The sequence below is a fragment of the Cervus canadensis genome, chromosome 16 (assembly GCF_019320065.1).
Source record: "Cervus canadensis isolate Bull #8, Minnesota chromosome 16, ASM1932006v1, whole genome shotgun sequence".
In the NCBI taxonomy this organism is placed as follows: Eukaryota; Metazoa; Chordata; class Mammalia; order Artiodactyla; family Cervidae; genus Cervus; species Cervus canadensis.
In genome coordinates this window covers 43054364-43078846 of record NC_057401.1, presented here as the reverse complement: position 1 = coordinate 43078846, position 24483 = coordinate 43054364, and positions in this window count along the sequence as shown.

Here is a 24483-nt window from a genome sequence, read left to right as displayed (position 1 = left end):
GGATATTAATTTTTACATAAGATGTGTGACTTGAGTCAAAGCCCTAACATTTCTTTTTAAAGTTTTATTGAATTTGTTACAACATTGTTTCTGTTTTATGTTTTGGTTTTTTGGCCATGAGGTATATGATCTTAGCTCCCCGACCAAGGATCTTACCCTCACCCCTTCCACTGGAAGGTGAAGCCTTAACCACTGCACCACCAGAGAAATTCCCCCAGGCTCACTTTTTTTTTTTTTTAACCTAACAAATTTCTCTAATACAATTGATTTAAAAAGCTATCTTTTCTCTGTTGGATTGTGCAGAGAAGAGATGGCCATTTACAAGCCTCAGGATTGTGAGAGAATATATTTATCTTATTTAAGCTGCTTAGATTTTAATATTTTGTTATGATAGCCTTTGCAAAACTAACACAGTTACCAAGCTGAAACTTCCAATCTATAAACACCAAATGTCTTTCTATTTAGAACCTCTTTGATTTTTTATTAGTATTTTATAGTTTTTCAATGACAAATCTTATAAATAAATTGGTTATTTGGATATATTTCAGTTTTGAGTGAATATAAAAATCTCACTATTTGTTTGTTAATTCCTATCTTATAGGAATGCAATTAATATTTTATGTTTGTTGTATATCGTGTATCTGTGCTGAACATATTAACTCTAGAAGAATTTTTTCTATGTGTATATGTGTATTCCCTGACTTTAGTTTGTATATAATCATCTCATCTGCAGTTAGAGACAATTTTAGTTCTTTCTTACCTACATATCTGTCTTTTAACTATTTTTCTTGCCTTACTGCACTTGCTAGAACATCTCATACTATTCTAAATGAGAACTGTAAGTGAATATCTTTGCTTTGGTCCTGATCTCGAGAAGGGAAATAATTCAGTCTTTCAAGGTTAACTATGAGATTTTTGTCTTTGGTTTTCTTGTTATTTATTTATCTATTTTCTTTTGGTTGATGCTATTCATGAAGTGGGAGAAGTTACTCTCTATTCTTGTTTTTCTGAAAGTTTTTGTTTGTTTGATTTTATTATGTGAACAGTTGTGAAATTTGTCAGACTTCTACACTGAATTATAAGACCATGTAATTCTTTTTTTTTTTTTTTTTGTCTTTAGGACTGGGTGAATTACATTAATAATTTTTTAATATGGAACTGGCCTTATATGTTGAGAATGACTATCAGTCAAAAATAGTGCATAACTAGTTTTATATATTACTAATTCTGTTTATTAATTTTGCTAAGGATTTCTACATTTATTTTATGATGGAAATTGATCTGTATTTTTCCTTTTGTGTCCTGTCTTCTTCTTCTTGTGGTATTACTGTAAAAGCACCTATTACTGTAATAGAAATAAAAATCTAATATTTTACTTCAAAAACTGTGACCCTCATGAATAAGATCTGTGATTCCTGTCATTAAAGATGTGAGGACAGGGTACCTATAAGCAATTACTTTTAAATTTAACACTAGGAATTTGTTCTCTGGAATCATATCATTTATCATATGCTATGGTCAATTAGCTGCATTTTATAGCTACAGTAAAGGGTGATGGGAAAGTGCAAAAAGATTCTTCTAATATCAGACACAAAACTGAATTTCTGTGTAATTTAGAACAAGTGGCTTTAACCTCATGGAATTGAAATTTCTGTGCTGTGAAATGAGAATTATGATGCCAACTATTAATAGTACTGGAGAAGTCAAATGAAATAATATAAGTAACACCTTGTAAGATAATAGAATTTTCAATAAGCTCAGTGTGAAATTATATCTCTAGTTCTTTATCTATTATCCATATATAGAAACAGAAAAAAATAGAAAGGGACTTCCCCTGGTGGTCCAGTGGTTAGGAATCCAACCTGCTAATGCAGAGGACATGGGTTCAATCCCTGGTCTGGGAGGATTCCACATGCAACTAAGCCCGAGGGCTGCAACTACTGAGCCTGTGTACTGTGACTACTGAAGTCCACAAGCTTGGAGCTGGTGCTTCACAACAAGAGAAATCACCACAAGGAGAAGCCCATGCATTGCAACAAAGAGTAGTCCCTGTTCATTGCAACTAGAGAAAGCCCACGCACCACAACTAAGACTCACTATGGTCAGAAAAAAATAAATGAATACGATTCTAAAAATGAAACAATAGAAAGATGGTTGTGGGCTAGCGTTAAACAACATTTCCATTTCCAGAATTATGTCCTTAAAGAAGATGTAGACTAGGTTTTGGTGGGTTTGACTGGAAAGCCAGAATCCAAGTTGCCCATAAGTAGTTCATAGAAAGGATGAAGATGTTGCTTAAAGTTCTTTCTGAATGGTATTAGGTGACTTGATTCTGAAAAAGCTGTTAGCATAGAAAAAATGAGCTTTGCACTCTGTCCCCACAGAAGGAGACTTGCATATGGACAAGACTCCTTATATGGGGACAGTCATGCTTATCAGACTCTGCAACCCAAAGGAGATTGGCTGAATATTTTCACTACTTTTGTTCTGATTATTGTGACCACCTCACTCACATTTCTGCCACTTTAATTAAATAAAAATTACTCTTTTATTAAATGGGTTAGCATGGGTGTCTATTCCAACATTTTAAAAAATATCCCTTAGTTCTCATCACCTAATCAGTTGATTTCGGCACTATTTCTCCCTTTTTCTTACTTTATCACCATCTAGCCTCCTCCCCTAGGAGATTCAGACCTTGCTATTCATAAACGACATACTTTTCCCTTATACTCAAAAGTTTTCTTTATAATCAAAAGATAACTTAGCTGATTATAAAATTCTTGCATCACATGTTCTTCCTCTCAGTGTATTTTAGATACTGATCAAACTGTCTCCTGCATGAATATTACTGTGAAGAAGTCAAATTCAGCTTGATATTTCATCCTGGTAGGAGACATGATTTTTTCCTCACCTACTTCTAGGATTCTTTCTTTGTACCTGATTTTTAACATGCTTTCCAGAATATGCTTTGATTTGGAATGCTAAGTATAAATGTTAGGTTTCATTATTTCTTGGAAATGTATGAGCCCCTTCACTCTGCACATTTCCTGTCTTTGTTTCAGAAAAAAAAATGTTAAAAATAATTATACTTTAGACTCTCTATATTTTGTGTTCCATTTGCTTATTTCTTAAAAATATCCATAATATATGTTAGATATACTTTCCTTTTAAGTCTATCATTCTTTGTATGATCATATTTACTTTCCTCTCTCCTTCCCTCTCTTTCTGCCTGACTCATCCTCATAACTACTTAGAAACATCTAGCTTTTTTCACCTATAATGCTTTAGCTTTTCATTTTTTGTCATATTGTGACATTTTGCATCTCAATTCCATATTCTTTGGACTTCCTACAAAGTCTTTTTGGAATACTTGTTCTCATTGTTCAAATTTCTCTTATTATTTATAAAGATGATATTATCTATAAATCCTGGAGAATAATGAGAAGCATTTACTTCATATCCTTGGTTTTACTGTAACCATCTTTTCATTAGAAATGTCTTTTACTGATTTAAAGAAAAATGTTTTGTGCATAGAGCTCATTTTTTAAGTATGATCCATCTTTGAATTTTTTTTTTTTTTTTTTGCTGCTTGTCAGAGATGTTGGCAACTGTAGTAACTGGGCCCTTCTGGGGTGTGGATTCAGAGGTGCTGTTTCCAAACTTCCTCAACAAATTGCTAGGTTGATAGAAAATATTCTTTGGTTTCAGCATATGTTTGGTGGATGTGATTGATCACACAACAAAACACTTAGCTTGAACCAGTCAAGTGTCCATTCCAATGAGGAACACCTTTCAGTATCTGAGGATGAAGAAATTCATAGCTAACCATCAGTTGCAAGAGTGATGGAGTGGCTAGAGGTGTTAAGTGAAGAGGCGGGTTGTTCTTCATAGATCAAGAAACTGTCCCTACCTTTAGGCTACAACTCATCTGGCCATCGTGGCCCCAGAATTGCTCACAGTATGAGGTGCAAGCTCTCTGTGTCTGCTCCTGTGGTTAAGCAAAAACCAGGAGCCCGTTCTCCCATTGCCGCTAAACTACTCTCAAAGCAGCTGACATTCATTGCTGCATAAAATCACCTTTAAAAAACAGCTTTATAGAATGTAGGTTAAATGTTACAAATTTCAGCCATTTCAGTTAGATATTGTTCAGTAAATGTTTGTATATCTGCAGAGCTGGTCTGCCTTTTTCTGCCCCTAACCTCTGCCTACTCTCCTCTTCGAATGGAGGCTCCATTCCAGGAAGAAGATGATCAAGATGCCTTTTTTGTCCTTATGGTACTGCTACCCTCACAGCCCCAGGTGTTGACAGTAGCTGAGAGCAACAGCAAAGTAATATTCTGTTTCTTCTTTCTTCTGAATTCTATTTAGTGCCTCCAATTGGCAGAAATCAATAGAAGTTTAGCAAGCTAGGGTGTCTGAAATATGTGGCTTGCAAGTTTACACCTCAGAAGAATGAAAGAAAGTGAAGAAAGGAAAATGTAGTATTGAGAACACATCGTATTGAAAACCACAGTACCAGAGCACACCTCAACTCAGAAAGTCATGGATTGGTCCCTCTGTTTTTCTCCTAATCTGGTCAGACCGCTATAATGAAGTACCATAGAGTGAATAGCATATAAACAACAGAAACATAGTTCTCACAGTTCTGGAGGCTGAGAAATTCAAGAGCAAGATACTAGCAGATTTGATATCATTCGTTCATAAGGGATCCACTCTTAAGATCACCAATCAAAGGCCCTATTTCCAAACACCATCCCACTGTAAACTAAGTTTTAGTACATGAACAATTTAATCTATGGAAATACTCTTCATTGTCCTCTGTTTAACTTTCACTGAAGCAACTATCAGGCTATAAAAGAAAAGGTACAAATGGTTTTGTTTATTTTTACTAGTTTTTTCTTGTTGTTGCTCTGTTTTTGATTCCCCCCCCCCCACCAGGTACCTGCTTTTCTGTTTGAAATATCTAGGTCCCAACAGGATATATTCCATGGTACCCCAGCCTTCCAGTAATGCTTAATATCTTAGCTGTAATTTTGAAGAGATTATGCAGGATAAGGAACTCATTTTTTTGTTTTTTGAAATGTATGGATATCTTGGGAACTGAAGAAGTTTGTGAAAGTAAACATCATGCACTGTTGTTTAGGTTAATATTTCACAATTTTGGCTAGTATAATTCTGTTTGTATCTTGGAATTACGTGTTTTGTTTTGTTTTGTTTTCCATAGTGTTAAAGCTCTAATCTTCTACTATTCTTTTGTTCTTTTGGGTATTTTCCAGGGGTTGAGAAAGATGAAATAAAATGCTTTTATTTCATTATTTTTAAAAAGAAAATTTTCATTCTCCAATTGCAGCCTGTCAAACCAATATTTAGTCTTTCAGGAGAAACAGTATTGTCCTTCACCCAATACTTTTTGTTGTTGATATTGCAAAGTTCCCATTATGAATCTGTCACAGAAGCAAAATCATAAATTGCAAGTCACAAAAGTTTGGCAAATGTTCATATGTATAAGAATATCACAAAGAAATGTTTGTTCAGTTGGAATATCACTGATAAATCTATTGCATATAGTATAGGTATTAGTATCCTAGGGTTGTTACAGCAAATACTGCAAGTACGTGATTTTAAGCAATGGAAATGTATTTTCTCACAGTTCTGGTGGCAAGAAGTCTGAAATTAAGGTGTCAGCAGGATCATGCTCCCTCTGGATACTCTAAGCAAGAATCCTTTTTTTTTTTCTCCCTAACTTGTGATGATCACTGGAAAATTCTTGGCATGACTTGATTCAAAGTTGCATCCCTCCAACCCCTGTCTCCACCATCACATGGCCCTTTAAACTGTGTGTTTACCTGTTCTGTCTCTTTCTCCTTACAGAGACACTAGTCATTGGACTTAGGGCCCACCTCAACCCAATAAAACCCTGTGCTTATGCTCAGTTCTAAGTCATATCAATCCAACCATCTCATCCTTTGTCATCCCCTTCTCCTCTTGCCCTCAATCTTTCCCAGCACCAAGGTCTTTTCCAATGAATCAGCTCCTTGCATCAAGCAGCAAAAATATTGGAGCTTCAGCTTCAGCAGCAGTCCTTCCAATGAATACTTAGGGTTAATTTTCTTTCAGATTCACTGGTTTGATCTTGCTGTCCAAGGGACTCTCAGAAGTCTTCTCTAGCACCGCTTCATGGCAAATAGATGGGGAAAAAGTAGAAACAGTGACAGATTTTATTTTCTTAAGCTGCAAAATCACTGTGGACAGTGACTGAAGCCACAAAATTAAAAGACGCTTACTCCTTGGGGGAAAAAAAAAAGCTATGAAAAGCTATGATGAAGCTTAAAATATCCTAATTAGAGAGCCTAGATGAAGTTGGGGACAAAGTCTTAGTTTCTATGACAGTAAATTACTCCTGTTTTGAATAACAGCTTCTTATACCACTATGTTCTATTTAAATTTGACTCTAGGATTTCAGGTGATCCTGTGACTAGAGCTACTTATCATCAACTGGGCATAATCATATCATTAAGCCATAAAGTCAAGTGCTCACAGCAGAAATTGACTATATAATGAAAATGATACATTCAGGATTAGGCCTAACAGTTATGAAGGGATCCAACAGCTGCATGTATAAATTACCTAGATTCCTGAGTCACCTGCAACAATGCAGACTATTGCTCTTTCATTGACTATCTTGACTTGAGTCCATTCAAAGATTGTGGCTTGATACTGGTTTTAAAGGGTCTCCATGATGGATGGTAATCATACCTCCCCTCTCTAAGAGAAGAAACAATGGCAACTTTTTCTCCCAACAACACAAGACCCCTTTTGTGACATGACAGCTAGAACTCCTAGAGAAATAAGATATTTAGTGTCACAAATGGTGGCATGTTTCTGTATACCACTGTAGGAACTCTGTTTTATTCACTTTTATTCTAGCCACCATTGAAGGGAACTGTTCTTCAGCAGAGAAGAGTCTCATCTCAACAACAGATGAGTTTTACCATCCACCACCTGAATTCTCATGTTGACTCCAAGGCGTGAAGTAAGATTTAACCAAAGGTGACCAGACCAGTTCATTTCACTATTTCCTGACCTTTCCTATTTTTAACACTAAAAGTCTCTCAGAAAGCCCCTCAGTCCCATGACTACGAAGATATTTAATCATTCTAAATGCAACCTGTCCACTTCATATAGGCAACATAATATGGAGTAAATTTTAGAAAACCATGAAACAGGAACTGATGTATCAGTGCCTTCTCTTTTTGCTCCCTGATCCTGAGATACCTTCAAACATCTTCTCATACATTCCCTTGGAATCATGCAGGCAGCAACCCATAGTGTTGAAAATATTCATAGTATCTCTTTGCTTTGGCCTTCCTTTGAATTCTGCTTCCTTCCTCCTATTTTTCACCCTTATTGCCTGAGATCACCTCCTTTATAATGTATTCACATGTACCTTTTTTAAAAAAATTGTTATTTTAGGCTTCCCTGGTGGCTCAGTGGTAAAAAATATCTGCCTGCCAATGTAGGAGACTTGGGTTCTATCCCTGATATGGGAAGATCCCACATGTGGGGAAACAACTAAGGTCGTGTGTCATAGCTATTGAGCCTGTGTTCTAGAGCCCGAGAGCTGCAGCTACTGAGCCCACATGCCACAGCTCCTGAAGCCTGCATGCCCTAGAGCCTGTGCTCTGCAACAAGAGGCCACTGCAATGAGAAGCCCACACCTGCGACTAGAGACTAGCCCCCACTCGCCACAACTGGAGAAAAGTTTGTGCAGCAACATAGACCCAGAACAGCCAAAAATAATCAATCAATCAATCAATCAAATTATATAAAAATGTTCTTTCTTAGCAAATTGTTATAAATCGCCTGCTTTCTTAAACAAATACAATTTTATTTGGATTTGAAGTACTAAAAAGAAGCTGAAATGATAGTGAAAGCCATGGTGAATTTCAGATACAAATTTATATTATTCAGATATCAGTTTCTTCTTAGATGTTACTTTGACGTTAAGTAGATTTTGAAGAAAATAGTTAAGGATTCTCATTTAAGGGAGCATTATCTATCTATCTATCTGTATGTTTAAAGTGGCATAATTTAATTGGAATGGAATCTTTCTTGAAAGATCAGAGAATTAGATCACCTACATTTCCTCCCACACCTCCACCCATTCTTTTCCCAACTTCATCATTTCTGTTACTTAATTTTTTCTGCTATAGTCTTAGATTCCATAGTTGTTTTAGATAAATTATATTTTAAAATACACTAAAGTCTTTCCACCATATAAGGCCAAATAAAGATTGCTTTAGGATATACATCACTTCATCCATAGCTGTTTTAGAAATTATTCCAACAATTATAATAAGCATAAAAATGCTAGAATGTTTCTGATGTTGTCTATTATTACATCAACCATAATTCCAATGTGTTGAAGTTTTACATTTCTTAGTTTTCCTTTGTAGTGAACATGTTTGAGTCCTTGTCTTAATGGCCACCAGTTTCTTTGTCAAAGCTTCTCCAGTCATGCATTATTTTGTCTCAATTATCTCTGTTCATTGGATTTAATTGTCTAATTTTTTCTCTGTTAGGAATATCTGTAAAAACTATTTGCAGGTATCTGAGTTTCTGCCTGTTTGTGAGTGCTTGAGTGTTGCTTTTATCCAGTTTTAAAAAAAAAGGGGGGTTGGATAGAAAGTTTTTATTTCACACTTTTTCTCAGAACTTTACAGACATAACCCTTCTGTCTTCTCTGCTTCTCTGAATAAATATCACATTAGTCCTTTGTTTGCTTCTCTATGAGTCTTTTGCTCAGCTGGATTTTTCTTCAAGAAAGGCCAATGTCTGTCTTTTTTTAAGCTTTCAGGTTTGACGATGTATATGTTCTGGCTTCACGACTGAACAAGACCTTAATTAGGTATAATATGCTGTTGTTGTTATTTAGTTGTTCAGATGTTTCCCACTCTTTTGTGACCATGTGGACTGTAATGGTCATATTTTATTTACCTGAAGAAAATGCTGATGGCTCCTTTATCTTCCGACTTTAAATGGAACTCACAAGAAATCTGGGCCCAGCTTGAATTTCACCCCATGAAAGCAAATTGCTATTTTCTGCCTGGTTGCTTAATTTTTTTTTTTTTTAATTCCTGAAGTTTTGCAACTTAAAATGAATATATCTCAGTGTCAATTATCTCTATCATTTCCCAGTGTGCTCTTGTATGCTTCAAATTCAGTTATTTCTCCTTTTATGCATTTCCTTTCAGAAAAAATATGCTATTTTAAAATATTTTTATTCTCACTTTTGAGGTATCCAGAAATACCAATTATCTTTCAATTGGAAGATTTCCTTTTTCTGTCTTCATTATCTGTTACCCTCTTCCTAATTTCTTCGAATTATGTATCATTTTGTAAGTTTTTACATTTCTTTTTTGTCAGTGATTTCATTTTCAGCAGCATCTATTCTCTTACTTGCCGTGTCTAATCATTTATTAGTTTTATGTGAGAATTGCTTTATTCTCTTTGGGCTTCCTTTTCAATTTTGAGTCCCTGTATATTGGATTTCTTTTATCATTAAGCCTCTATGGGGATATTTCTTCTGCACTTGGAATTAGGTTTCCTCTAACATGTGGTTCTTTTCTGTCTTTTTCATGATAGTTTTTCTTAAAAAAAAAAAAAGGTGAAAGAATATTCTTCCATAATTGTCAGCCAATTTCTCTTCTCTTTGGCCATGCTTGTGGAGAGTTCTGTTTGTTACCAAGTCTAACCTCCTCCCACTTGCTGTAGGACAGGCCAACACATGAAGAGACCAAGTGTTGGGGCAAGCAACTTTATTCTAAAATCCAGTAGACTAAGAAGATGGTAGGCTAGTGTCCCCGAAAAAGCCATCTTACTAGAGTTGGAACTCAGGCTTTAAAAGGGGGGATACAGTTGGTTATTGCTTGTACCTGAACCCTTTTTTCTTACAGCTATCCATTAGGTCTGGTCACACTGTTCCTATAAGCTTCTAACAAGACAAATATTTGTCTTCTCTGTTCTGTAACTTTTTGTCTCTATATAAATGGGAAAATATTATACTTTTACAGATCAGAGCCTTGAAAATGGGCTATGTATATTCAGGCTGTAGGCAACATTCTTTTAGTTATTACTTGTAGCAAAAGCAATAGAACACACATTTTAAGGTAAAAGAAACAGAAAAATGGAATCAGATTTGCTCTTCTTACTATATATTGACATGTTCCATTTGCTAGCATATTATCATTAATTTTCCTTGACCTTCCCTTTCAGTCTTAGCTGAGACATTCTTTGTTCCCTTTCTGAATCATTCTAAGACTTACTTGGAGAAGTTGGGTGTTTCATCGTTTGTGATATTGTTATTATTTTAGTATTGTGAGTGAACTCATTTGTTCATTAGTGTTATGTTAAATCTCCTGCAATATGGATGCACTGGGCCCCCATGACTCATGCTTTTGTGAGAGAGTTCCTTCTACTTGTTCAATGAATCTCCTCTGCTCTCCGTTCACTGCAGCCCATTACATTTGCATACAGCCACGCTCATACCTGTACCACTGAATGGTAAGGATAACCAGGGGTATAGCAAATCTTGTTATAGCAAATCAACCACAGGAAGAAAGTGAAAGTGTTAGTCACTCAGTCATGCCCGATTCTTTGCAACACCACAGACTGTAGCCCACAAGGCTCCCCTGTCCATGAAATTCTCCAGGTAAGAATACTGGAGTGGGTTGTCATGCCTTTCTCCAGGAGATCTTCCCAACCCAGAGACTGATCTTTGACTTCTCCAGCCAATGCAGGTTCTTTACTGCTAGCCACCAGGGAAGCCCAGGCCCCTCAACCATAGAGGAAAGAGGGATTTTCAGCACTCTCAGCATGCCTCTATCTCCACACAATGTCCTTTGTGCTCCACGAGCTTTTTAGAAATGGTCTGTCAGCCGTACTTTTTACTCCCAGCTTAAAAGAGTCCTGAGGACTCTCTAGGCTGCAGGCAAAAATTTGTTAGTATTCTCTAGTTGCCTGTACTCCTCTAAACCTGATAAATAATAAATGTTACACTTACCTTCTTATTAAGTTTTATCTTGGAACATTTAAGTAATACCAAACCTCAAGTGACTAAAAAAAAATATAAATTTGAAATATAATGTAGCAAGCCTATAAGTGTTGAAACAAAAGTCATTAAAAACAAATATTCTGAGGTGGAAACTCATAGTGAAAATGAAAATTGTTCAGTCATGTCCGACTCTTTGCGACCCCATAGGCTATACAGTTCATGGAATTCTCCAGGCCAGAATACTGGAGTGGGTAGCCATTCTGTTCTCCAGGGGATCTTTCCAACCTAGGGATGGAACCCAGGTCTTCCACACTGCAGGTGGATTCTTTACCAGCTGAGCCACCAGGGAAGTGGATGTCTAACTTATCATGATCTGGAGAAGTAAACATTGATAATAACAATGGGCAAAAATGGTCACTTGAGTGCCAGCCAAAGAGCATTGTTTTAAACATTAATTGAGGAACAACATGAACAAATAAACTTTAGTTGAATAATAAAATTATCTGTGAATAATTGGTTTGATGAAATAATAGATTAAATTTTCTGGCCTAGAGAGGGCTAGTGCTTATATATCTCATCTCATTTAACTCTTTTTCATCTTTCAGGCATGTTTTACAGATTAAGGTACTTAGGTAGAGAAAAATAAACAATTTGGCCAAAGACACCCAGAAAAATAAACAATTTGGTCAAAGGCACCAGATTATTAAATGAAGTCAGTTTTTCAAGGAGACAGGCTAGTTCCAGAGTCTATGCCTAGTCTTTCACTCCTCCTCCACCCATTTGTGGAATGGGTGAATTTATACCCCAACCTATAACCTCATGTCTTACTTACCTCATTTTTTTCCTCAGGTATTTCTACATAATCATTGCCATATAATCCTTTCCTTACACAACCCTGGGTTAATATTTCATAGTTTGACCTTATCTATTTATTTGCCTTAATTTTGCTCACATTTACTGTGCAGTTTCGATGTACACTCCTTGAAACTAAAAGGGGAGATAAATGCATTAATTTTAAACCCCAAATCACAGCTAAATCGAAACTTATATATTAACATTTGTCTTTTACTTAAATCTATTGGGATATGTGCAAATGTTCACCACTTAACTCTAATTTCCTTGAAGATATATTTTTTTAATCTTTATTTTATTCCGAACCCAAAAATTTGCTTGCCCCTTGGAACTCAGCTCCTGTTCAGAAGATTTGATTAAATGACAATGAGAAGGTTCTAAATAATAAATAATATTATATGACAAAGAAACCCTTTGATATTAAGGAAACCAGCTTGAAATGAGACTAATAGTATCAGTTGGAGAGAAAAATGAACATATATTTCTTCAGCAGCAACTTAAAGACTTTTGCATTTTCCACATACTTAACTCCCCCCCCCCCACACACTTTCTATTCATCAATAATCAGGAATTTTCAGTTACTTTCTGCAAAGTTATTTGGCTCTATTTGGGACTCAAGATAACATATTTGCTATTCCTCAAAGAAAGCTTGAATCTGCTTACACAATAATGCAAATGTTCTTAGTTGTTCAATGAAATGGATAAATTAAGTGATCAAAACACAAACTTTCAATTCATTTCAGTCACTCAGTCTCCTCTGATTCTTTGTGACCCCATGAACTGCAGCACACCAGGCTTCCCTGTTCATCAGCAACACCCTGAGATTGCTCAAACTCATGTCCATCCAGTTGGTGATGCCACCTAACCATTTCATCCTCTGTCTCCCCCTTCTTCTTGTGCCTTCAATCTTCCTAGCATCAGGGTCTTGTCCAATGAGTCAGTTCTTCGCATCAGGTGGCCAAAGTTTTGGAATTTCAACTTCAGCATCAGTCCTTCCAATGAATATCCAGGAATGATTTCCTTTAGAATTGACTTGTTTGATTTCCTTGCAGTCCATGGGGCACTGAAGAGTCTTCTCCAACTCCGCAGTTCAAAAGTATCAGTTCTTCGGCGCTCAGCTATCTTGATAGTCCAACTCTCATATCTATACATGACTAATGGAAAAGCTATAGCTTTGACTAGATGGACCTTTGTGGGCAGAGTAAATGTCTCTGCTTTTTAATATGCTTTCTAGGTTGTTTTTTCTTCCAAGGAGCAAGCATCTTTTAATTTTATGGCTGTAATCACCATCTGCAGTGATTTTGGAGTTCAAGAAAATAAAGGGTCTCATTGTATCCATTGTTTCCCCATCTATGTGCCATGAAGTGGTAGGACCAGATGCCATGTTCTTAGGTGTCTGAATGCTGAGTTTTAACCCAGCTTTTTCACTCTCCTCTTTCACGTTCATCAAGAGGCTCGTTTGTTCTTCTTCACTTTCTGCCATAAGGGTGGTGTCATCTGCATATCTGAAGTTATTGATATTTCTTCTGAGAATCTTGCTTTCAGCTTGTGCTTCATCCAGCCCAGCATTTCCTATGCCCTATTCTGCATACAAGTTAAACAAACAGGGTGACAATATACAACCTTGACATGTTCCTTTCCCAATTTGGAGCAAGTCTATTGTTCCATGTTCAGTTCTAACTGTTGCTTCTTGACCTGAATACAGATTTCTCAGGAGTCAGGTCAGTTGGTCTGGTGTTCCCATCTCTTGAAGAATTTTCCACAGTTTGTTGTGATCCACAAAGATTTTAGCATAGTAAATGAAGCAAAAGTAGATGTTTTTCTGGAATTTTTTTACTTTTTCTATAATAAAATGGATGTTGGTAATTTGATCTCTGGTTCCTTTGTCTTTTTTAAATCCAGCTTGAACATCTGGAAGATATCAGTTCATGTATTGCTGAACCCTCACTGGGAGAACTTTCAGTGTTACTTTTCTAGAGTGTGAGACCAGTGCAATTGTGCAGTAATTAGAACATTCTTTGGGATTGCCTTTTTTTGGGATTGGAATGAAAACTGACCTTTTCCAGTCCTGTGGCCACTGCTGAGTTTCCAAATTCGCTGACATATTGAGTGCAGCACTTTCACAGCATCATCTTTTAGGATCTGAAATAGCTCAACTGGAATTCCATCACATCCACTAGCTTTGTTTGTAGTGATGCTTCCTAAGGCCCACCTGACTTCACATTCCAGGATGTCTGGCTCTAGGTGAGTGATCACTCCATCATGATTATCTGGGTCATGAAGATCTTTTTGTATAGTTCTTTGGTGTACTCTTGCCACCTCTTCTTAACATCTTCTGCTTCTGTTAGGTCTGTACCATTTCTGTCCTTTATTATGTTCATCTTTGCATGAAATGTTTCCTTGGTATCTGTAGTTTTCTTGAAGAGATCTATAGTCTTTCCCATTCTTTTCTTTTCCTCTATTTTTTTCATTGATCACTGAAGAAGGCTTCTTATCTCTCCTTGCTAGTCTCTGGAACTGTGCATTCGAATGGATATATCTTTCCTCTTCTCCTTTGTCTTTTGCTCCTCTTCTTTTCTCAGCTTTTATAAGGCCTTCTCATACAACCATTTTGCTTTTTGCATTTCTTTTTCTTGGGGATGGTCTTGATCCCTGTCTCCTGGACAATGTCTCAAACCTCTGTCCATAGTACATCAGGCACTCTGTCTATCAGATCTAATCCCTTTCATTTATTTGTCACTTCCACTGTATATTCGAAAGGGATTTAGGTTATACCTGAATGGTCTAATGGCTTTCCCCACTTTCTTCAATTTAAGTCTGAATTTGTCAATGAGGCATTCTTGATCTGAGCCACAGTCAGCTCCCAGTCTTGTTTTTGCTGACTGTATAGAGCTTCTCCATATTTAGCTACATAGAAATTAAGTGATCAAAATACAAACTTTGCTCATTATAAAATTGAGGAATTGGTCCCAGAGTTGCCTTCAATTTCAGTCACTCCAGAAAATGGGATGAAATATAGCATTATCTTCCAAAAATAGCATATACTTAGAGGTAAAATATGTCCTAAATCAATACTCATCTTAAAATACAATGAGAAAAAGTTGCTAAACTAACATGAATATTTATTTTGCAGGTTGCTTTGAATTCGACTTTTTATCATCTAACTGCATTTTTTTCTCTTTTCTATCATCACCCAAGATAATCTTTTTTATAAGTATCCCTAAATGGTTTTTAATAATTCTATAATGGCAGTTTAGATATTAATTTTGGGGAGGAGAATAGCAACAATAACTGTATGTAGGGCACTCCAGTGATTTCTGAAGTGACACAGTCTCTCGATCTGAATGAAAGTCAACAGGAAATGGGAAGAGATGGCACAGCTTCTGAATGTTTTTATGATTTCTGGGAAATACACAGTTACCATATAGCTCAGTCAGTAAAGAATCTGCCTGCAATGCAGGAGACTTGGGTTTGATTCCTGGGTCGGGAAGATCCCCTGGAGAAGGAAATGGCAACCCGCTCCAGTATTCTTGCCTGCAGAAACAAATCCAGGGACAGAGGAGCCTGGTAAGTTCCCAGTCCGTGGGGTCGCAAGAGTCGGACATGACTTAAGCCACTAAACCTCCACCATAGAGATTCAATACAGAGTCATGAGAAGGGGTTAAAATATCTAAGCAACAGTCTTAGTATATTGTGTAAAAGAAAACCTGAATTTTGTTATAATATCTAAAGTACAACATTTGAATTAATATGGTCTTCAAATCCTGTTTGGCATTGCAATATCTTAAAAACAAAATTATCATAAACTTCAAAGAGATAAATCTTTCACAGCTTAAAAGCAAACAAACAAAAAATTAGGCCTTAGGTTAGAATTCAATGGGGCTTTATTCAATTTTGGAAAACTTATGAATTAATAGGAGTTAAGAAGTATAAGTTCAGAGGAGAGAGTGCTACAGGATTTCTTTTTAGGGGGGATGTAAATGTTCCAAATTGAGATAGTGGTGATGCCTGCTGTACTTTGTGAAAATACCAAACACTGAACATTTTACGACTAATGCTACACATTACACTCTTTAAAGTGATAAAATATATGGTAGATAAATTATTTCAATAAAGCTGTAATTTTGAAAAACAAACAGCTTATGATAGACAGCCTCTTCTTGGGTCCCAGCACTGTTTAAAGATTATTTATTATCTAGTTCCCAAAATATGACCACTTTTCTCTCTAATTAAACTCAGGAGTATATTTTTCTCTTTGAAGACAATATTAGCAAAATTTTAAAAGTAAATTATTTAAAACTTAATTTAATTTATACCAGCACATGAATTTTATTAATTTGTAATAAATTAAAAAAAAAACTGATCAAGTATGTAACCCTTACATATTTGGGGCTTCCACCATGGTGCAAGTGGTAAAGACCTCCCTAGCCAATTCAGGAGATGTAAAAGACGCCAGTTTGATTCCTGAATGTGGAAGATCCGCTGCAGAAGACCATGGCAACCCATTCCAGTACTCTTGCCTGGAGAATCCCATGGACAGAAGAGTCTGGCAGGCTATAGTCCATAGGGTCTCAATGAGTTGGACACAGCTGAAGTGATTTAGCATGCATGCATGCACGCATTTTGCTTCTTTATCCATAAAATTGGGGCATTTGTCATATAATTAAAACAAAAACCATGTAAACAGTTAGAATTTTTCCTAGTGCCTAGAAAGTGCTTTGTACATATTATTAATAACTACTACCCAGGGCATATTTACTTGTCAAATATGATATTTTTATACTTCTCCAAATAAATTTCATATTCTCCATTAAGTATTGCTTTTTTTAAAACTTTTTTTCACAAGCTGTCAACTCTTGAGAACACAAGAATTTTAAATACCAATCTTCAGCTCAATTAGTTTATACAGTAGGTGTGAATCACAAGGCTTCAGGATTTTTTTTTCCCTCAGAAATCACAGATCTAAGGAGATAGGAGATATAATTACCTATGAAAACCATGTAAATTACAGCTAAAAGAATATATTCAACTGACATAAATATTGAAATATTTGTTAAGGTAGAAATCTTCATTTTTATAATTTAGTGAATTCTAATTTCCCATTTACTGTTTCCACATCTAAAATCTTGATATTAATCCAATTCCTCATGCTCAGTCCAGGAATGACTATGCATTCTCATAAAATTTGGTACTTACCCAATTATCGCTATGAGTGGATGGATGCTGCAATCCCAGTCAGACAGAGGGGTGATTACCAAGGTTTCGGTCTCTTAAGAAATTTAAGTTTGGGCTACAAGAGAGCCAGCTTCATAGGCATTAGACATGGGTAGTCCTGCAGTCAAATGAAAGGCCCCACACTGATGTTTTGTTTATTGCTCTAATGCCATAGTCTTGAAATTCCTAGCAATTTTATTTATTTTTTAAAATTCTCAGTAATTTTTGAACAAGGAGTCCTGCACTTCATTCTGCAATGAACACTTCATATTATGTAGCTACTCCTGGATCACAAAGTCAGATAAGCTACCAAGTGTGTGATAATAGTTAAGGGTGGGAGGAAATTATTATAGGTGGTTGAGAAGGGAGAGGATGAGCATTTAATGTACTCTGAACACACATACAGAAATAGCAACTGTACCTCTTCCCACTAACTTCTCATAAGTTTCCCCTTGAACTATGGAGGAGCTGTTTTCCAAACATAGAGAAGAGAACCTGTGTGAAGCAAGGGATGGAGAGGAGTGTCCCGCTTTTATATTTATTCAACAAAAAGTTCTACAGGAAGGATAGTTGGTTGACAACATCCAGCTGCCCCAAGATTGGCCAGTGTGTTAAATCCAGATTATGCTTACCCAGTGACTAATTGCTTTGATGTACTAGAATCAGAATACCCCTGCCTACCTCTAGATTCCTATAATCCCTGTAATGGTAGACTTTGCTTAGGGAGCTTCATTATGTAGTCAACTAGTTAGTGTCCCCTCTCTCTCTCTGTCACATTAGAAAAGGACTTAATGCTGGCAAAGACTGAAGGCAGGAGAAGGGGACTAGAGAAGATGAGATCATTGGATGGCATCACTGACTCAATGGACATGAGTATGAGTAAGCTCCTGGAGATGGTGAAGGACAGGGAAGCCTGGCATGCTGCAGTACATGGGGTGGTAAAGAGTCAGAAACAACTGATCAACTGAACAACAACAACAAAATTTTAACTATATAAAATTGTTATTGAGATCATGGGTAATTTTGTGTTTCATTCACCTTGCTTTGCTTATATGTATATTTTCTCTACAAATATATGTGGTACTTTAATGACATAATATAACTGGAACTCATCAAGAATAATACATTTTGTGGTCTTTTTAATAGGAAAAAATTATTTCACCCACCTCCATTTACTTACTAAACATAAAATGTGAAGCCTCATCTTACTTGTATACTAACATCAGGAAAATGATTCCAGTTTTGGTGAAAATTCTGCAAGACTGAAGAAAAGCAGTCTCACGCATACTCCATGATTGCTTTAACATGAATTACTGCTGCAAATCCATGGGCAATGTATGTGAACAAATAGTCAATGTTTTAATGTTTGTTTTTTTTTTTAAATAAAGTTAGATTGTATTGGTTATGCTTTCACGTTTCATAATATCTTTTAGAATTATCTATTTTTTTATTTCTTCAATGTCACAAACTATACTTTGAGATGTTCAAACATACAAGAAAAAAACTTATTAAAAGAAATATTCTGCAAGCAATCTTTCTCAAGCTACTTATACCATGATTACATGAAAAGTAAAAGTACTGCTTTTGAGTACTAGGGAAAAAAATAGACGGCATCATAATTTACGCGTTTGTGCCCAGTCGCGTCTGACTCTGTGACCCTAGGGAATATAGCCTGCCAGGCTCACCTGTTCATGGGATTTTTCCAGACAAGAATACTGGAGCGGGTGGCCATTTTCTCGTCCAGGGGATCTTTCTGACTCAGGGATCAAACCCACGTCTCCTGCAGTTTCTGCATTGGCAGGTGAACTCTGAGCCATCTAGGAAACCCCTATCATGACTTATAGGCTAACTTTATTAGGAGATATTGAGGTTAACTCTGAAATTTAAATGTAAATAAGATTTTTTAAAATCTCGATGTATATTTATCACAAATATATGTGACGAGTTAAGCTTTGAAAACCAGTAGATTGGAGTGGTTCTTGAATATTCCCTTGGCTATCCCTTCCCTTCATTTCAAATCAATCAGAAAGTCTTGCAGACTTGATGTCTTAGATCTTTCCTGAAGGCCCCCTGCCATGCTATTTCTGCTGGCTTTGTGCTAATGATCATTAATTCTTCATTTGAGTACTCATATTCTGGACTCCCCTGTGACCATCCTGCACATTGCTGCCAGTGTGATTGTTCTGAAATGGAAATATGGTCATTCCTCTGTAATTCACTTGTGTCATTGACTTCCCAGAGCCTAGTTTGAAGTAAAATGCTTGTTGGCAGCATTTTCAAGAATTTTTGTGATCTTGTCCCTGCTTCCTTCTCAGGAGCATACCTTGTCGGTCTGCAAAACCTCTCAGTTCCAGCTCTACTGAACACTTTGTCATTATTCAAAGGTTTCCTGAGTTTTCACAGCTCTGCAAGTTGCATCTTCTATTGTCACTGCCTGGATTATATTACCTCTCCTTGATCCTGAAAAGTAGAATTCATTTCTTTTTTTTTATTTGTATTTTTTCTGAAGTTCATAATTAACAAGAATACATTGTCATTTGAAAAACATGTACTTAATTTTTTTCCCATACAATAATTTAATATTTCTACACAAATGTTATTTTATTTCCCATTTCAGAATTACTAAATGATAATATCACATCATTTATATTCTCAGATGATTTCACTAATGTTCTCTCAGCAAGAAAGCAGATAAAAAAACAAATGACACTCCTTAAGTTAAACATTTCCTCCTCTACCCCTTGCTGGGTGCTGAATAAAACTCTAATAAACATCTTCAGGTATTTTATGTGACAAACTGTCTGACATGCCCAGGAAATTCTTCAAGCCAGATACTTTTTCATTCCCTAAATGTGTTGAATGATAGTTGCTACATGACAAGTACTCATGTAATATTTGTTTAGAAAATTAAAGATAGCAAATAATTAAGAATAAAGCTGAATTTTGTTGTTTTTTAGTGTTATTTAAAAATTTTAATCAAAGTGACATACATATTCAGTTAACGTTTAGTCTTGGTCATGTTCTTGCTTAAATTGTATAGGTATATAACAAAGAGTTCACTCCAACACCATTTTCCTCTTCCTGTGTATTGGGTACTTTGTTATTTGTTTAGGGGATTCAGATAAATACAACACTGACTATTCAGTCATTGTTTTCATATTATAAGTGATTGATGACATTATAGTTTATTCTCTGTTCCATCTACTATTTAATCAGCTAATAAACTGCTTTATTAGCTGAAGTTTAATAATCTTATTTTGTGTGTGTGTAAAATAATTAAAGTGTAAAATAATTGAAATACATTCAAAATATGTATTGCATAAGAGCAAGGAAGCCTGGTATGCTGCAGTCCATGGGGTTGCAAAGAATCAGACATGACTGAGCAACTGAACAACAGGAAGTATTTCCTAGTAAAACATATCATTATAGATCAAATCTTACAGTTACAACAATATAAAAGTTAATAAACTCAGTGTTTATTGAAATTATAGTAATTCTTGTAAGATTTTTGAGTAATTTCCTCTAGTGAAAAACTCTGAAGTAGTGTAGTTGTTAGCATTTGTTTATTATACTTCCAATGTGAAACCCACTCACAAAGAACTATCCATAGTGGCACACACTGTCCACTCTGGTTGCATCTCATGACACTTACTTTCCCTTCCCCCAATAAAACACTGAGTTCTTAGTTATTTTTCAGGGACCTTATCTCTGATCTTTGCATAATAATTTGGTAAAAGCAATTTTTTGAAATATTAATCTGTTAGAACATGTTATGCAAATGACCTAAATTGGTTCTCTTGTATTACAATTATTATTAGTTTGGTAATGTTGCCATAACGAGTTGCCACAAATTTAGAGACTTGAAATAACACAGGCATTATCTCACAGTGCATTAGTCTTAAGGCTAGCTTGTTTGGGTCTCAGAGGCTAAAGTCAAGGTGTCTACAGGGCTGTGTTCCTTTGTTGTTGTTCAGTTGCTAAGTTGTGCCCAATTCTTTGTGTTCCCCAGTGGCTCAGTAGTAAAAACTCTACCTGCAATGTAGAAGACACAGGAAACATGGGTTTGATCCCTGAGTGCAGAAAATCCCCTGGAGAAGGGGGTTTTCTCACTCCAGTATTCTTGCCTGGGAAATTCCATGGCAGAGGAGCCTGGCAGGCTCCAGTCCATGGGGTCCCAGAGATTTGGACATAACTGAAGCGAGTGAGCACAGTAAGCACTTTCAGAGCTCGTGGACTGTGCTCCCTTCTGACACTTTAAGGGAGAATCCACTTCCAGGCTTATGTGAGTGGTTGGTAGCATTCACTTCCTTGTGGTTATGGATTTAAGGTCCCTGTTTTCTTAATGGTTATTGGCTAAGGATCAGGGATCCTTCTCAGCTTCTAGAGAGCGCTAACCTTCCTTGGCTCCTGACCCCATTCTTCCATTCATCTTCAACCCATCAGGAATGGGTAAAGACACTTCCATTACTCAGATCTCTCATGCCTCATATCTTTGACTGACTCGTGTCTTCTTTGGTTTTTATGGGCTCATATGATTACATTAGATCCATTCAGATAATCTACAATAACCTTCCTCATATAAATCAATGAGTTGGTAACCTTAATTGCAGGTACAAATTCCATGTATCAAGACTCTTCTCAGCAGTACCCACATCAATGCTTTGCTGAACAGTTACAGAATACAAAATCCTGGGGAGACAGTTTTACAGTTCTGTCAACCACATCATGTAATGATTTTTTCTTCTTCCATAAAGCATATTTAATAAGTTAGCTATAAATAGTGAGTATTTTTTGAGCACTTTACCCTATGATTACGTCCTTTCTTAAAGAAAGAGTGAAAACAAGGGAGAAAAACACTAAAGAACACCCTTCATTACAAGTCTCTCTCTTGTTCTCCCCTCTTCCTCTTCCTTTCTCATATATATTTTGTTGTTATAAGTTGTTCTAAAATATACAGCTTCTGACCAATGCCATTGAAGTCTCAGGCACTTTCCAGCTCCCTTCTCTGCCATCTTCAGCATGTGGATTTCCTTCCCCTATTCAAAGGAAGGCCAATGATCTTCTGACAACCTGCCATTATTCCAAGCATAAAGAAGAGGAAAGGGTGGGGGAAAAAGTGTCTAAGGGCAAAACCACAAATGCAGATTTATGGAGCCTTGTCATTTTTCAAAACATTCCCCAAAGCTCTGTTCAATGACTTGTTTTCATCTCATTGTTGGAACTATGCTTCAGTGCTTTCCCTAGATGAAAGAATTTCAACTAGGGAAAGAGTGGGCTGAATAGATTGGGCTGATAAATATCATTGTGTCTGACACACTGTAGTAGACAAAAGACATAGTTTATATTGGATTATTTCTTGTCTTACATTGGATAGACCAAAAAAATTAACTCACTTCACTAAACTGAGCCTTGGTGTCCTGAAATTCATTTCATGAAGACTGAAAAAACCAATAATCACTGAAATTCAGAAAAACAATTCAATTTTTTTTTTTTTTTAGTAAATCTTGCTTGTGTGTTCAGTTACTTCCGTCATGTCTAACTCTTTGAGACCCCTCAAACTGCAGTCCACCAGACTGCAGGGGGTTGTCATGCTCTCCTCCAGGGCATCTTTATGATCCAGGGATCCAACATGTATCTCCTGCATTGACAGATTCTTTACCACTGAGCTACCTAGGAAACCCTGGTAAATCTTAGTTCATATGTAATATTTTGCTTTTGCAGTCACTCAGTCATGCTCTGCACCCCCATGGATTGCAGCATATCATGCTTTCCTGTCCTTCACTATCACTCAGAGTTTGCTCAAACCCGTGTCCACTGAGTTGATGATGCCATCCAACCATCTCATCCTCTGTCACTCCCTTCTCCTCCTGCTCTTAGTCTTTCCCAGCATCAGGGTCTTTTCCAATGAATCAGCTCTTCGCATCAGGTGGCCAAAGTATTGGAGTTTCGGCTTCAACATCAGTACTTTCAATGAATATTCAGAGTTAATATCGTTTGGGAAATCAGGATTGACTTGGATCTCCTTGCAATCCAAGGGACTCACAGGAGCCTTCTCCAGAACCACAGTTTGAAAGAATCAATTCTCCAGTACTCAACCTTCTTTGTGGTCCAGTTCTCACAACCAGGGCTTCCCTGGTGGCTCAGAGGTTAAAGCATCTGCCTGCAGTGCGAGACACCCTGGTTCGATCCCTGGGTCGGGAAGATCCCCTGGAGAAGGAAATGGCAACCCACTCCAGTATTCTTGCCTGGAGAATCCCATGGACGGAGGAACATGGTGGGGTATAGTCCATGGGGTCACAAAGAGTCGAACACGACCGAACGACTTCACTTCACTCTCACAACCAGACATGAATACTGGAAAAACCATAGCTTTAACTATATGGACCTTTGTTGGCAAAGTGAAGTCCCTGCTTTTTAATACACTGTCTGAGTTTGTCACAGCTATTCTTCCAAGGACTTTTAATTAAATGGCTGCAGTTACTATCTGCAGTGATTTCAGAGTCCAAGAAAACTGTTCCTATTTTCATTTTTGCCCCATCTATTTGCCATGAAGTGATGGGAATGGATGCTATGATCTTAGTTATTTGAATGTTGAGTTTTAAGCCAGCTATTGTCACTCTCTTCTTTAATATTCATCAAGAGGCTCTTTCATTCCTCTTTGCTTTCTGCCATAAGGGTGGTGTCATCTGCATATGTTAGGTTATTGATATGTCTCTCTACAATCTTGATTCCATCTTAAGCTTCATCCGTGTAATATTATGTTGTTTTAAATTAATCTTCCCCAAAATGAAAAATTTTACTGTTAACTTTATAGGATTAAGTCAAAGACATTGAGTGTTAGAAATTCAATGCACTGTATATTTTGCTGACAAAGATCTGTATAGTCAAAGCTATAGTTTTTTTATGGATGTGAGAGTTGGAACATAAAGAAGGCTGAGTGCCAAAGACTTGATGCTTTTGAACTGTGGTTTTGGAGAAGACTTTTTGAAAGTCCCTTGAACTGCAAGGAGATCAAACCAGTCAATCATAAAGGAAATCAGTTCTGAATCGGAAGGACTGAAGCTGAAGCCCCATTACTTTGGCAACATGATACAAAGAACTGATTCATTAGAAAAGACCCTGATGCTGGGTAGGATTGAAGGCAGGAGAAAAAGGGGACAACAGAGAATGAGATGGTTGGATGGTGTCACCTACTCAATAGACACGAGTTGGAGCCAGCTCCAGGAGTTGGCAATGGACAGGCAAACCTGGCGTGCTGCAGTCCATGGGGTCGCAAAAAGTTGTATGTGATTGAGTGACTGAACAGAACTGAATATGTTTTGAAGTGTGGAATAGAATGAATTTATGATCTTTTTTCTTTGCAC